General features: G+C 44.9%; 1 long non-coding RNA gene across 2 annotated transcripts in view; it reads right to left on the bottom strand.

Annotated features, from left to right (window-relative positions):
- Positions 1 to 7,075: 7,075 nt before the first annotated feature.
- LOC149872702 (uncharacterized) overlaps positions 7,076 to 12,651 on the bottom strand; it is a 55,339-nt gene continuing 49,763 nt past the window's right edge. The window contains exon 4 of one of the 2 annotated variants that reach the window (XR_016439790.1): positions 7,076 to 7,778. This is a non-coding gene — a long non-coding RNA (uncharacterized LOC149872702). Of the gene's footprint in view, positions 7,779 to 11,074; positions 11,548 to 12,651 lie in introns of those variants that run through there. The other variant, XR_016439791.1, reaches the window with a different exon arrangement.

Below are 12,651 nucleotides of genomic sequence, written 5' to 3'. Positions count from 1 at the left end.
GTTTCCCAGGCTGCTTGCATTCATGTACAGGCACCTAAGGTAACTAGTCGATGGCCCTCATTTCCTCAGGAAGTATGAGAACAACTCCCCCCGTTGCCCCCTTCTGCTTGCTGTTCCTCCAGGTTTCCCACTTCCCCATTTACCACAGAGCTTTGTCCTCCACCCCACAGTGGAGGACATATTGTTATACATGTAGTTTAGATACATATTGCTTTCTACTGTTGATTTGAGAAAGAGCATATTTACAGACACTTTCTGAGTATTTTAGTTGTATGCAGCAGGGCAATTGCTTTAAAGGCACTTCAGCACTAATAAAATATAACTGAGAGACTGAGCCTGATATTACTTAATCAAAAACAATTGCTTTTAACCAGACCTTCTATTGACTTCAATGGTGTTATTTCTCCTTCACAGCAGAAAGCATTAGTTCCCGTGTATTTAAGTTTTAGTTAAATATAACTCCATGATGTTTTGGCTCTTTGACCATTATTAGGTGCCAGAGAAAGTGCCACTTTACATAGGAAGCTTACCCTAATATATTTTTAAGGTACCTATCACCTTGCAATGCTAAGTGTCTGGCATATTGTCTGACTCACTACAAATGACTATTTATGTAGTGTAGCTTTACATGTGCTGATTTTAAAATTATAATCCCAATATTTCAATCAAAGTTTTCAAATCCTAAACCGGGGATGTGGACCAAAGTACACCATATGGCCTAGCATCTGGAAATAAGCAGATATCATTGTTCCCTAGCTACCACTAAACTATTACATTATCAACAAATTTATGCTGCCAGTTGCTTCATTTCACCATTTTTAAAACCTGTGTAGCATGTAATGTCTCTTCAGAAGCTTCTATTTAAATCTTTCCCTTCTATTATGCCCATTATTACGGGACCAATGATTGAGAAATTTTCCCAAGGTATTAATAAAATGAAATTAAATGGATTTCTAAATTATTCACTGAGACACTTCATGGTTAAGAAATTGTTTTATTTATATTTTCATAGTGTATCTTGCAGATTTACCCCAAAACCAAGTTGGGGATCACCATGTGGCATGGTATTCTGCCAAAATAGATTTACTTTCGCTGTGTTTATTTTTTATTTGCAGTTAATGTGAAACTGTGTCCAGCTTTCCAATTTTTCACACATTTGTATGTATCTTGCTGTGTTACCCCCTGGTGGCCACACAGCTCCTGCCTCCCCACTTCACTTCTCAGGAGACCTCCCTCTTCCTTTTCTGCCATGCCTTGATGGTACAATTATGAAATTAAGGGAGGCTGCCCTGGGGTCCTAAAGTGAGCAGTACCCCTTGTACCCAGCTGGCCCCAGTCTTGCCTCTCATGCATGGGGGGTGCAGACAGAAGTGCAGCTGCCCACTGTAACGGAGGATGCTTTGCAGGAAGTGTTCTGAGTTACAACAATCTTCTGAAACAAACAGAAGTTCACTGTTGATTCCAGGTGGGAGGAGAATCTAGCTGCTGGCTGGGAGCCTGTATTCAGTTTCCCTTAGCAATGGCCACTCTTCTCTCCCAGCCTGGCCCTGTTTCAGAATGGGAGGGGAGAAAAAGAGCGGAGGAAGCTTGTTCTAGGGGTTGCCCAGACAGTGCTGGAGGGTGGGGTCAGTGAATTGGAGTGAATTGGATCCCAACGCAGGGATCAGGGGCTCCAATATACCCACTCCACCTTCCAGCAGAGGCTGAATTCCCTCCACTCCTTTTCGCTCCCCTCCCCTTCTGAAAAGAAGCTAGCAGGCAGTGCAGATAGAAGTTACAGAAGATGCTCTGTTTTGAAACGCCATCTGACCCCTCGTGCAATGTTTGGTCACAACTTGTGTTTGGTCACAGCTATAAACTGCTTTCTGTTGCCAAATCAGGTGAAAATTATCACTTTTGTCTGTGCCCTAAGTTACAGCCCTCTGGTTCTAACAGTGCCAGTTTTCTTAGGGGCTATATTCATGGCACCACCATTGCAGGTGGGCTTCCACTCCCTCCTCAAGGCCATCTCAGTTGTGCATCATGAAGGTCAGTGGCCCCAGGAACACACCCAGGACCTTAAGGCCCTCACGACAGCAGGTGAGGCCCCCTGGCAAATCTCGGGGGGGGGGGTCATGCTGGTCCATGCACCAAACAGCGGGGTATCACTTCTTGGCCTGTTGATATGGGCTGAGAAGGCACGCTCATAGGCTCACTGACCCATGGCTGATGGCAGGGCCCCACCATTCAGGTGGTGCCTCAGGCCATGCAGCAGCAGCTTGATGGCCAAGGCATAGAGCATGTCCAACAGGGGGCAGCCCTGATGGATGCCCCTGTGTGTGGGGAACAGGGCACAGAGCACAGTGTTCACCTTGAGTAGGCTGGAGGTGTCTTGGTACAAGACCTGGAGGGCCCTGGTGAAGAGGGGCCCAAAACCAAAGGCCTTCAGGGTCTGGAAGAGGTAGGTATGGCCCACCTGTTCAAAGGCCTTCTCCTGGTCCAGAGAGATGAGGCCAATGTCAGGCCAAAGAGTTCACTGGCTGTAAGTCACACAGCAGGAACAGATTGTCTTCAAGCGGTAGCTCTGCTAAGGCCGAGTGATGGAGGCCATGACAGTGCAGAGGCGGGTCGCCAGTGCTTTGGTCACAATCTTGTAGTCTGCACAGAGCAGGGAGACTGAAAGCCAGTTCTTAATACAGCCAAGCTCTCCCTTCCTGGACAGCAGCATCAGCATGACTTGGTGGCAGCTGATTGGCAGGGCCCTGTTGATAGGCTCTCCTGGAAAACATGCAGGAGGCAGGGGCTGAGGAGAGGCCAGAAGGTCTTGTACAACTTGTCAGGTAACCCGTTAAGGCCTGGGGCTTTTCCAGAGGCAAGGCCAGCCGTGGTGGCTGCCAGCTCCTCCAGAGACAATTCCTGCTCAAGCTTGCCAGCCTCCAGGGGGCAGAGATGTGACAGGCCTTTGTGGAGTTCCCACGTGGCCTCAGGGCAGGATGGCTCAGCTGTAAACAGGTCATGATAGAAGGCAACAGTGTGCTCATGTATTTTGCCTGGGTCCATGATTACTCAGCCCTAGGGGTCTTGAGGTGATATACTCGCTCACTGCCCACCACCACTCCAGGTTGAAGAAGCAGGTTGGGGTGTCGGTTTCTGCCAGTTCTGGGCAGCCAGCATGGATCCTTGCTTCACGGGCTGCACTCTCCACCAAGTCACGCAGGCATTTCCTGCGGAAAGGGAGGCTTTTGCACAGCACTGCATCACTGCTGGAAGTCAGCAGGGCAGCCTCGAGCTCTGCCACATCTTCTTCCAGCTCTTGGATACAGTGGTGCAGATTGTTTGTAGCCTGCTGGGTGTACTGCTGTCAAAAAGCCCAGATCTGTACCTTGCCCACATCCCACCATCGCTTCCAGGAGGAGTAGCTTAGTCTTGCAGTCTCCCAGCTCTGCCAAAAGTGTGAGAAGCAGAGTCCCAGAAGTAGGAGTCTTGAAGCAGGCTGATGTTAAAGCACCAATAAGACACCTGCATGCAGGCTTTCCCAGGCAGGCTCAGTTCACAGCAGGCCTAGCCCTGATCTGACAGGCCAGAAGGCACTAAGCAGCTGCTGCGCAGGAGTGGCAGGTGGTGCCTGGTGACATAAAGGCAGTCAAGGCAGGCCATGGTGAGACCACCAGCACCCATCCTGGCCCAGGTGTACTGGTGCACCTCAGGACTCACCAGACGGTGACAAGGTCTGTGGTCTCCTCACCAGGCAGTGTGCCAAGGCACCTGGTTGAGCCTGTCAGAACACGACTCCTGGAGGAAAGCTACGGCCAGCCACTTCTGGCACAGGAGCTGCAGGATGGCCTTCCATTTTACCCGATCTTGACAACCATTGTTATTAAAAGTGCCAATGGTCATGGCTGCCATGGGTGTGGGTATAGGAGAGGAAAAGTGAAGTAAGGTGTGGGTGAAAGAGCAAGCACCCAAGAGCAGAGCAAGATAGCAGAGACAGGTCGGGGAAGGTCTGTCATGCCCTACTGTACTCCAGGTCCCACTCATCTCTCACCCGCTGTGCGAGCTTCTCCAGATTGTAAGCCATCAGCCAGGTGCCTAGATCTTGCTGCATAAGTTTGGCCACAGCTCTGGCAGCCTTGACAAAAAGCATAGGGTCTGTTCACCACTGGGTGATGTGCCCCACTAGATTCTTCTGTTCTTTGGTTTGCTTCAAAAAGGTGGGGAGGCTCTTCAGCCAGGTGCAAGGGCATGCACTGCAGCAATTTGTGCCACTGCAAGTGCATGCCCCTGCATAACTGGACTTGACCTAAGAAAAGAACCTAGAAGTATACAGTAAACTCAAAGAAACCACAAAAGGTGAGGTAAAATAATTACTGATATAAATCTATTTAGTTCCATAGAGTTATTCCAGGAACTATGCAGTTACTAGATTAGTATACCTTTAAAACCCTCACCTCTACCCATATTACCAATAACAAATATGTAACTAGATTTTTATATGTACTTGTATACACACACAAAAATCTAGATACATATTTGTTATTGGTAATATGGGTTGAGGTGAGGTTTTAATAGTATACTAATCTAGTAACTGCACAAACTCCTGCAAGACCATTTTAGGCTGGACATAAGGAAAAACTTCTTTACTGTCTGATCCCCCAAGTCCTGGAACATCCTCCCCCCAGAAGTTGTGCAAGCTCCTACTCTGGATGCATTCACGAAGCGTTTGGATGATAACCTTGATAAGGTCCTCTGACGCCAGCTGACTTCCTGCAGTGAAGTCTCTTCCAGCCCTAATGTCTATGAAATTATATACACACACAGACACACACATACAGAGTGTGTGTGTGTGTGTGTCTGTCTGTGTGTAAAAATGTACATACATATACACACATCTCTCTCTTGCTCATTAAAACTCGCCTATGTATTCTGTGTAACCCAGGCAGTACTCCAAGAGGTACACGCTCTCCAATTGCAGGGATCCAAGCAGGTGCACAAGCGCTGTGGGAGGTGTAGGGACTCTCCTCCCTCTATAGAGCACAGCCAGATGACCAATGGGGACTTAACCATATAATTTTTAATGACAGAACAATACTGGGAACATAACCAGTATAAAGCAGGGGGTATAGGGCACGCTACAATGCCCTGAAGGGGCAGGACTCAACAAAGGCTAAACACTTACAATCATGGACATATTCATCTAGTTGACAAAAGACAGGGTTAACCAAAATGCAAAACACAAACAGCAGAACAAACAATACTGGTTGGTGAAATATAAAAAGCACAAAATGTCAAATGACAAGGAATACAGGGCCTAGGTACCTGGAGGGGGAGAACACTCAACAGCTCCTTTCTGCTGCAAGAGGAATTTCTCCCTGTTAGGTCACTCACCCCAAGTGACACTAGCTGAGACTTGAACTCAGCTCTCCCACATGGTAGGCAGAAACGCTACCACATAGCCACTGCTCCAGGTTACTAGGGGTCTTGACCTTCCTGGAGTCCCGGCCTCACATCGAGCTGCCTATCCTCTCATTGGAGGAGCTGGAAGCAGGGCTGGGAATCTCTCAGGTCACTGCTCGGATCCTTGCTGGAGCTGGGGAGCCTGTCCTGCTGGCCACCGCCTCTCACAGGGGATCCTGGAGCCCAGCGGGGAGCCTCTCCTGCTGGCCGCATGCTGCGCTGCTGAGGGTCCCACTGCTGCCTGCAGGTCCTGCTCTTTCAGGTGCTTCTGGGGCAACTGCTCCTGCCCCGCTGGCCCAGCTCTTGCCAACTCTTTGTAACTCCTTCCTTGTGGTCCCTCACTGGTCTCCCTTGAGTCAGCCATGCTCCCCCTTTTATCACCCTCTGGGTGGCCCAAGGGGCCAATCAGGGGACACAGACGGTGAGTCCCTGGGGCCTGATTGGTGAGGAAAGGGAATCCCAAGTCCTCCAATCATCTTTGCCCTTTCAAAACCCCTGGGTTAAGTCACTGCCAGCCAGCCCGTCACATCTGTTCATTTCCTTTTCACGTTTCTCACAGCTCGGGCAACAATAAGTCAGTTTCACTTTTGTTTACAGTGTATTCCTATCCTAGAGTTGGCATTTGGCTTGCAAACACTCTGAGGTAACCTTTACTTGTTTTAAACCAGCTTCTTTTGTTTCAAAATATCATGGAACCATTTCAGTTTTTGATTCTTTAACAGCTTGTTTTTGTAGTTAATCTAAGTTTTGTGCCAATTTCCGTTGATTATATTCCTGGAAGCTGGGGTAATTTGGAAAAAGAGAATAATATAAAACACATTTTTAAACAGGTTTTGGTGTTCCTCCTGTTGAGTGTGCAGCTATTTATGCTTTTCCTTCTCTGTTCTAATTCAGTTTCTTTGTGAATCTGAAAGACATATTCATGACCTTGACAGTACTGTAATTTGTTGTGATAAATGATGTTAGCAATTCCAGAAGATGGGGCAGATCCAAACTGGCATTGCAGGTGCCTAAACAGGATTTAGAAGTGAATTTAGGCTGAACTTCGGTACATAACTCACAAAGAGATCAAGATCAACTATGCAAAATGCCATAGGCACCTAGATTCATCAAAGCTTCCATTTTGGTCCTGTAGACATCCCTAGGCATTTTCACCTCGGCTATTTTACACGCCCAGAAGGTAACCAAATTAGATGCTTAACTCCTGTCTGAGCTCTGTTGAGATCCACACTGGTGCTAGGAGCCAAAGTTACAAGTTCTTAGGCAACCACCCAAGATGGCTAACAATGGTTTGCTGCTGACAGCATGCATATAGTTCATTACAAAACACAGCTGCTGTTGGTAGTACTGCCAGCCTTTTGCCCAATCGTCTAGTGGTTAGAGCTCTCCCTCAAGAAATTGGAAACCTGGCTTCTACTCTCCCAAATTCACATTCTACCTTGTTGTGTACCTTAAACATAGCAGAACAGGTTAGTCTGGAGAGAAGGTTAGTCTGGATACTATCTCTCCTATTGTAGCTGGAACATTGTGCAGCCACAAGTGAGAGATTCATGGGACCAGAAGGAAAGCAAACAAGAGAAACCATGTCTTGGTAGGCAAGTGAGGGAGGCATTCCCCTGGGAAGAAGGGTTTCTAGTCCCAGATGCCAAAATTATTCTGTTTTTAACCAATGATGGTCTTATCCAAAAAATGCATAAACCATATGATGGGCAGGGACCACAATTCAGGATTCCTGCCTCCTAAGGGGGTACCTTCCTCGCTGACCTACAGTCACACTCCCTCTAGCTTTCATGACAACTCAAGAACTCATGTTTCATGACAATTTACACATTTGAAAATGTTTGCTTAAAAAAAATATGGATGGAAGATTATCTGACCATTGCATTACTAGTGCTAGATTGTTCCTACAGTTTATTAAATGAAAACAAATTAAGAAAACTGTGCATCCAGGACAGCAAAAGTAGCAAGAAATATCGAATAAAATAACATCAAATTAAAATAATTAAAATTGGATATATTTTGTCTAAGGCTGATTTATTGGAAAGTTTCCAGCAATAGGCTTTTTTATTTAAAGATCCACATGGACTATAAAAATGTCCACACACTCAACTCTTTCTCACTACCCTCTTTCAGCCACACTCTCAGCCCTAGCCCAAGCGAGACTTGGATTTTTTTCACCTGCCAGATGAGCAGAGCACCAGAACTTGTTCAAGTTTTACTCGCATACTTCTGCAGAAAAGTAGACAGCCAGAACTCATGGTCAGGCATTTGTAGAAAGCAGTAAATCTTGGACAGAAAGGTATTTCCCATTGCTTAATCAGAAAAAGCACATCCAACTGGAATATCTGTGTGAGAGAGGGGGAGAGAACGACAAGCTGTGCTTTGAAGCATGCATGTTTTTAATGACATGCTGAGCCTCTACACCAAAATATATTTGCAAAGAATTAATATGTGAATGAGAGTAAGCAATTTGGAAGACTTTAGAAAGTGAATTACAGTTTTGCAGTCTGAGATTTTCCTGGACTCAACCAGTTTTATATATCACAAGGACAAAACCATTGCATTAATTTATCCTGCTCTGTATAGGCACATATTTCACCATTATTTTATAGTTTCTTCTGGGTGGTTTTATGCATTTTGCATAGCTAAATAAAATACCTTTAGGAGTTTTCTTGGCAGACAGGACACCTACTCCTTTGCACAGAGCACTTGCAAATTGTATTGTTAATGGTATTTTCTTATTTCACCACAAAGGACTAGCTAAAATTATTCAGAAACACCTGTGATTTTTGCTTTCTTTAAGCATGTTGATATTTACAGTGCAGTATCTAATACTGATGCTGCAGAAGTAGTAATATTAGTCCATATAACCAAAATACAACCACAAGTATAAATGATCCCTTTTCTAAACAGGTGAAGAATATAATTAAAATAGACAGTTTCTTGAGAATGGGGCTGTTTGCACTGCACTGAGCCAAAAGAAACTGAAAAATTATATTGCTTCTGTCTACATTTTCTTTGTTTCTTCACTCAAGGGATTGATGGGTTTCCTATGCTCTCCTAGCTCAGAGGATGGAGCTGCCCACAATGTTCCCCTTCTTGCCCTCACTTGGCTGAAAAATCCCCCAGACAAGGCTACCTTTTCCTTTCTAGACACTTCTCCAGGTTTTATATACTATGCCTGCTACTGCTCCAGTTACTAGAAAGGCATGGAACTGAGCTAAAGACTTGGTGATAAATAGCAGGAGCCATCTAAATTCATAAGTTCATGCTCTCATCATTTCTTGCTAGGAGGGATTCTGAATGGGTGACCAAAAGTTAGATACAAAATTGGCACTGAGATTCTAAAAGTGAAGATTTTTAGGCCATTTATTTCAGCTGCAAATAAGGTTCTATCAACTCTACTTATTCTGGTCACTGTATGTCTTCTATTGTTGTTAAAATTACAATGATAAAATAAAATAATTAGATTTGCATAATTTAATTCTGTTGCTTTCAGTAACAGAACCACTGGAAAAAAATCAAGTATTTATTGAGTACAAAAATAAAATTCAAAAATGGCAATTGAAAGCCTTGGTCCCACAGACTGTTGAAACTAGGAGCAAGATTTCTGTTGTCATTGGACTGAGCTGTGAATGGCCCTGGATGACACAGGTAAATGAACAAATTGCTGCAGCCAGCTGCAGATTTCAGATGTCAGAGATTGTTTAGGGAGAGAATGTGAGAAGTTCCTAATTTCACAGTAATAAGGTCATAGGAAAGTAAGGCTGGAACTGACTCCAAGAGGTCATCTAGTTAAGCTTATTGTTCAAAGCAGGATGACAGTGGCTATGACCTGGAATGAATAGGTCTTTTTTTTGTTGCCAGAAGTCAGAAGAAACATCCTGTGTATGAAGTGCAAGCTGGGGGCTGTGCTGGAAATAAAAGCTTGAGACTGGAAGGACAAGTATATGAAGTATATGGCATTATGGAGTATCAGAGAACCTAAGGAGTTGAGGACACAGCACTACCCCAATTCCAGAAGAAAGGAACTGGCCTCATGGGCAGCAAAGCTGAGGCTCGGCAGTTTGTAACCACCAGAAGTAAGGGGATGAGGTGGCATGCTGTATAGCCAGAGTCAGAAAAGGTTGCCTAGGTGATGACCACAAGACAGTAGGGATTTTCAATAAGTAGATATTTCCTATGAACACCAACTCCTCAGTTTGGAAACTACAGAAGATATTATGGAAAATTAGAGTGGTTGAATGGAACCTGCTCGCCCTGACAAGTAAGAAAAGCAAGCTTGCCCACAATGAACTTTTTAACACCAAGGAAGAAAAATGTTTTTTGCTGGGCCTTCTGTTCTAAACTGAATGGAAAGATCATTCTTCAAGGGACAAGCAAAGAGTACTGTATCCTACTGAAATCAAAGCATGAGCTGTCGTTCTAAGTTTAGATGAACTTTTAAAGTGAAAGCAAAAACATCCAGTGGCTATGATGCATCTGAGCAGACACCAGCACTATAGGATCTCTCTCCTGAAAGCCATTCAATTAACTTGCTTTTTTGGCAACTGCACAGAGATGTGTGAGCAGAGCAGGGCAGGTGGCAAGTGTGCAGGTGTGCAGGCAGGAGGCTGAGGAACAAATAAAAAGGAATGGCGTAATTCATATCGATCAATCATTTTGTGGTATTAATTGCCCATTTTCTAGTGGCTCAGTTTTCCTCATCTAGCAACTGACAGGTGCTTATGGTCTAAGGTACACCTGCCCACCAATCTTTCAGCCCTCCAAGAATTCAGAAGCAGGGATGCAGGCAGACACCCCCCCTCCCCCCCCCTGCCGCCAGGCATCCCTCCATCCCTATCCTTGGCTGAAATCAGCCTGGAATGCAGCAGACTGAGGTCCATGGCCAGCAAATAAAAGGCTTCCAGGGAAAGTGCTTGTTAAAGCCACCATATAAGGCAAACACTGTGGGGAGCTCCAGAGCACCCATCCTCTGGACATACAGAAGCAGGGGGCTGGACAGCATTACCCACCTGGCCACTCTTCTGAATCCCCCCAAGTTACCCTGGGATGATGTGGACTGAAGCTGAGTGCAACCAACAAAGGCTTGGACAGTAGGGTTCTGGCAGCATACCCGGGCAGCCAGATGCCATAAATGACTGGCAGAGAGGGTCAAGGGAGGATTTTAGACACATTTAAAATAAATAGATACCCAAAACTGACACCTAAGCATTTTAAGAGATTTTATATAACCATTAAAATAATGAGAATATTCTAGGAGTTTAGAAGAAAGCTAATGCTGTGGAATATTTAAAATGGGTTAATAAAAGACCTATATAATTATAGGCTTGATGTAATTCATTGAATCTCCTATCATTATTAATAAAGAAAGGAAACATGGCAATATAGTTACTTCCAATCAATATGAATGTATGGGAAATACCATATTTTCCTCACATACTATACACCCCTAAATAAGACATACATGTTGCTTTTAGAAGGCACAAGATTAAAAAAAAAGTGATTTTTCAAGATCTGGAGATCTTTCCAAGGCCTAGAATTGTCTTTTTCATGGAGAAGCTATGTTGAAAATAGCTACTAGCTTTTCTCTCAGATAACAGACTGAAAGCAGCTATAAAAAGGTTAACACTGGGCTCCACTCCTCCTGCTTGCTTGCTGACAAAGAAGCTAACAGGCATTTTGTAATATGGTGCCTTCATGCTTCTATTCGAAAGAAAATCACCTTCTGCATTAAGATGCACACCTTAATTTTGGAGGGCTGAGTTTTTGGGAAAAGATGTGTGTTGTGCAAGTAAATATGGTAGTGTCTGTCAAATTGCCGTGTTCCCTTTATGATGAGGTGCTAGTTCTGTTGATAAAGGTAATAATGCTGATACAATGTACTTCTTCTGTAAGACATCTGCCTTGATACAGCACTCAGTTTTAATTAAGAAACTTGAATGTTACAAAACCAATATAGCACACCAATATGGATTAAAAGCTGCCTAATTGAGAGGTCTCAAAATGTAATTGTAACAGGGAGTCATCAATAAGTATGCGTCATCCTTAAATACGTAGGTTCCAAGAGAAACTGGTTCTTGGTCCCATGCTATTTAATGCTTATTTAAAAACCTAAAAGAAAACATAAAACATGTTAATGCCATTAAATGCAATGTTATACATATGAAGAATAAAGAGCACAAGCCATACTTATAACATGGTATATCCAATCCCAGGGAGGAAAAATGACAGAAAAAAGAGACCTGGGAATCATGCCAGAACATGCAATACCGTGGCCAAAAATGCAATCTTTTGAAGTATAAACAAAGATATGTTTAATAGGAAGGTGATATGACATCTGTAGTCATATGCTGTGTCCAGTTTCATAGATTCATAGATTGTAAGGCTGGAAGAGACCTGGGAAGATAATCAGGTCCAGCCCCCTGCACCAAGCAGGAAAGACAACTGGGGGGTCAGATGACCCGAGCAAGGTGACTGTCTAGTCTCCTCTTGAAGATTTCCAGGATAGGTGACTGCACCACCTCTGGAGGGAGCTTATTCCACAGCCTGCACACCCTGAATGTGAAGAAATTTTTCCTAATATTGAGCCTGAATCAATCTTCCAGGAGTTTGCGGCCATTACTCCTGGTTTTCCCCTTGGGTGTTCTGGTGAACAGTTTTTCACCGGGCCCCTGATGTACTCCCCTACATGACAGGTAAGCTAGCAACAGCCCGCCTCCTGTCTATGGGCATGCCGCTGCCCATCTAGTTCACCTGCCGTGCTCTCCTGGTAAATAATAAAGATGATACTTAGACGGGAGGCTGCCTATTTTGAACCCCTGGTGTCTAGGGGTAACATCTTCAGCTCCAAACCTTCCTTACGCTGTGGCCCATGCCTCACAGATAGCATTCGTAATTATAGGTGCTCCATCCAGAAGCTGAGCCAAACTCTGCCCCGTGTTGGGCCTCTTTCACTCAGTCAGTCATACTGCCCACTCTCACAGGGTCTCACTCACTCTGCCCCCTCTCATGGGGCCTCTTCCACGCTGCCACTCTTCTGGACCTCTTCCACTCTGCCCTGCTCCCCAGGAACGCTTGTTTCCATGCGTTCTGGGGCACTCTGGGGACCACGCAGCCCTTTGGATGTCTCTTACAACCTGGCTCACGAGTGACATCCCATGCCTAACCCTAGGCTGGATCTAGCCACCAGCCCCTTCCCAGGCAGTTGGCTCTTTC

This window comes from Crocodylus siamensis, chromosome 1 (genome assembly GCF_052110815.1).
Source record: "Crocodylus siamensis isolate JL-2025a chromosome 1, ASM5211081v1, whole genome shotgun sequence".
NCBI lineage: Eukaryota > Metazoa > Chordata > Crocodylia > Crocodylidae > Crocodylus > Crocodylus siamensis.
Note: the sequence above shows the minus strand (reverse complement) of the source record. Positions and strands in the feature narration are given on the sequence as shown.